The following is a 3,957-nucleotide window of genomic DNA, read 5'->3' as shown; positions in this document are numbered from 1 at the left end:
GTACTACCTCCTTTCCGGTTTGTAGGGCTCAATTCAAGAAACGACCTACTCGATCCTACACGAATAAATAGAGGATCATGCACGTAGTAGTACCTCCTTTCCGGTTTGTAGAGCTTAATTCAAACCTCTCACTAACCAAGGTACTCCCTCCATCCGGGTTTATTAGTCCCATGAGCAAAGCAGCAAGACCAAGGCATGGCAATAATTAACGGCATGCATAAGTTTAAGCCTAATTAATTCCAGAGTTTTAAGTGGCTGCATGCTGCTTCACGTATTGCCTGCGAACGATTCTGAGTGCCTGCATGCAGCCGGCCATAATTAAGGCAGCTAACTGATGCGAAAAAAGAAATGCTTTAAATCCGTGGAATCATTATTGACAAGGAGGGAGATGATTCGAGTGCACTCGTTTGACCGCCATGCCGGCGTGCGACCCAGACGGGATGGGACGACACAGTCATAATTTCAGTTTCTCTAGTTTTCCACGGCAAGCTGGCGCGCTAAGCCATTATGCATTGAATTCCGATGACCGTCGTGCTACCTTCCGCCTATAAGTAATGTTTCCCGGCCTTCTCCGGTGCCACCGTGACCCAACTCGCCATATCCTCATAAGCCCCCACCGGCCCGACGTTGCTCGCCACGTCCACCATGCCCCCGCCCGTCCGCGGTAGGCGACGCCGGAGGCGGTCACCGCCGGAACTAGTGTTCGGGTTTTCAGCGGAAGGCAGACGGAGGGAGGAGGCATTCTATCTGTCTTTAGATCGCAATGCAGAGATCAAGGAGTTGTTGGAGCGCGACCGCATGGCGGAGGAGCAGGAGTTGTTGGAGCACGACCGCCTGGCGGAGGAGCAGCGTCTCGCCGATTTGCGCCACCAGCGGTACATGGAACAGCAGCGCACCAACGCTCTGAGTCGCGAGTAGAGCGCCCGCAACTGGGCCGACTACGTGGAGGCGGGCGCCCGGCAAATAGCCCTGGAGGCTGTCGGGCACGCACGCGTTCGCGACGCCGATTTTTACTACCAGCTCGTCAAGTGGGTTTCCCGCTTGGAAGCCGAAGCTTCGATGGACCACGCCGGCATGGAAAGGGCCAACGCGCGCCGGCAGTGAACCTTTGTCATCTGCTCCACTCCATTCCTATGGATGTGTGCTTCGTGTCTCAGCTCAAGAGATGTTGCTATGACTCACTTTGTGAGCTGATCCTAAGTTGATTGATCTTCGAGAAGATAGATTCTTCTAGGTTTTCTTTTCCTCTTCTCGTCATGTTAGCTGGAATTCTCGGAGCAAGACATCAAGACAAAGATGGTGATTGAATCAACGTTCATTTGAAGTGCAACCCGGATCGTGAAGATTATACTAGTTTGCGTCTCCCCTTCATCCTACCCTACGCTTGAATCTCGAGACGAGATTCTTGTTTAGTGGGGGTGAGTTGTCACATCCCTAGCTTCTGGTGCTGCCTGGTGTTTGCATCATGTTTAAATTTTGAAACTTGAACTGAGGGAAATTGGAAGCCTCAAAAACCCTAAAAATCTCATTCATTGTTCCAAAATGCTCTTCTTAAATGTTTGATAATTTTTGGCAAGGGTTCTGGTCCCAAACAAAATATTGAACATTTTTAAGGATTTATTTTTGGGACTTTGAATTTAATTCATTAGCTATTTGAATTTGAATTATATTCATATAATTAGAATACAATTTCAAATATCCCTGAAATATTTTATGAGCTTTTGGAAAAGTCCATCTAGCAAAATAAAAATATTCAGAGGAGCTTTTGGCATTGTTTGAATTATTTTAAATTTAAAACAGTGGCAAAAGAATTAAATAAAAGAAAACAGAACAGGAATATAAAAAAAGGAGAGAAGCCCAGCAACTTACCTGGCGCTTACCTGTCCAGCCCAGCCGGCCCAGCTCCTGTGCGGCCCAGCCCATCTCCACCCCTCCCCTGTCGTCTTCCTCCCTCGCCAGAAGGACACGGGCACGCGCCCGGCGCGCGCGGGCACGCGCCCCGGCCACCTCCTCCCTGCCTGGCTGCCTCCTCCCCCCCTGGACGTCTCCCGCAACGCCACGACATCTCCTGGACCCTCCTCGCTCGCTCCCTCACCCTCACTTTCCCCCTGGATCCCTCTCTCTTCCCCACCGAGCGGAGCTCGTCGCCGCCGACGCTGTTACCGCGGCCACAGCCACCCCCTTGCTCCCCTGACCTGTCCAAGAGCTCCGGGACGTCTTCCTCATCCTCTCCACCAAGCCATGGAACTACGGACAAGCCACAACGTCGCCGGCATCGCCGTTTCCATCGCCGGCCGCCGAGGATCTTCACCGTCGATTCGCCACCATCGTCGCTTCCCCGAGCTCGCTGACCCTCCCTGCACGATCCCCGTGAGTCCCTGCTTTGTTTCCCCCTAACCTCATGTCCGATTTCAAGCTCTAGCCGCCCCCTCTACCGGAGCCGAGACGCTCCGCCGCACGGGCTCGTCGCCGGCGAAATCCCGGTGACCATTTGGTCACGGGCGTGCACCGTTGTGCTAGCCGCGACCCGTAGAGCCCCTCCAGCGCCTCAGCTCCCTCGTTTGTGAGCCGCAGCGCCGGTCCCGCGAACCCCCCCGCTCCGGCCGCCGCCTCGGGCTCCATTCCGGCGAACCCCGGCCACCCCCGCACCTCCCGTTGGTCCCCCTAGATGCGCACGGGCACGGGCTACCTCCTGGTGCCCTTGGCGCATCGATCCGTCGCCTCTGGCGTAACTCCGGCGAGCCACCGCTGCTCTGGATCGTCGCCGTCGTCCAACCGCCGGCGAATCCGACGTGGCCGGTCATTAGGGCCTAACCACCCCACTAACCCAGGCCTAGGGCCACTGACAGGTGGGCCCTACCGTTTAATTAACCTGGCTAACAATTTAGTTAAGTTAATTAAACTCTGTTAAATCACTGTGCAGCTGACATGTGGGTCCCATAGGTCAGATTTGACCTGGACAACGCCGTTGACTTGCTGACGTCACTTTGAAGTCATGCCGACGCAGTAATAGGTTTTCTGGATTTATTTTTATTCAGGAATTTCAGAAAATGATTAAAACTTCAATAAATCATAGAAATTCAACCGTAACTCCAAATTAAATAATTTATATATGAAAAATTATCAGAAAAATTCAGGGAATCCATCTGTACCATTTTCATGCATGTTAGAACAACTTATAGCTGCTGTTTAGCACAAATCAATTAAATGGCATTTGAATAATCACATATGGAGTTTGAATTTGAATCTTGCATTCAAACCAACTTCATTTAATCTGTTGCCAGTTGCATTAGCTCAAAACACATTCATATTGCCATGTCATGAGCATGCATCATATTGTGCATTGCATTGATTGTATTTCTTCTTTGTTGCCGGTATCTGTTCCCTCCCGGTAGACGATGTTCCGACGTTGTGATCGTTGACACTGATGAAGACTCAATGTTATCTTCAGAAGTGCCAGGCAAGCAAAACCCCCTTGTTCATTCCGATACAATCCCACTCTCTCGCTCCTGCTCTCTTTTACTGCATTAGGACAACATCGATTCATCTGTTACTTGCTGTGGTAGCTGAACCCCTTTATCCCCTGCATCACCTGTCATTCCACAGTAATTAGATGAAACCCACTAGCATGAGTAGGAGTTGTTTGAGCCCTGATGTGCCTACTCATTCATGCTTGTTTGTCATGCCTGCTACTGCTTAGAGTTGAGTCAGGTCTGATTCATCCGGGATGAATCAGAGGTGTGTGAACATGTCCTACGGTGTGTGAGCTAAGCGTGTGAACACGATTTGGTAAAGGTAGCGGTGAGAGGCCATGTAGGAGTACATGGTGGGTTGTCTCATTGCAGCCGTCCTCAGGAACTGAGTTCTGTGTTTGTGATCCATGATTCAGCTACTACCACGCATTGGGCCCAAAACCAATGGACCCTCTCGGCTTCTTAATCACCCTTGTCCTCTGTC

This window comes from Triticum aestivum, chromosome 6A, assembly GCF_018294505.1.
Source record: "Triticum aestivum cultivar Chinese Spring chromosome 6A, IWGSC CS RefSeq v2.1, whole genome shotgun sequence".
Taxonomy (NCBI): Eukaryota; Viridiplantae; Streptophyta; class Magnoliopsida; order Poales; family Poaceae; genus Triticum; species Triticum aestivum.
The sequence above is the reverse complement of the archived record's forward strand: the minus strand, read 5'-3'. Positions refer to the sequence as shown.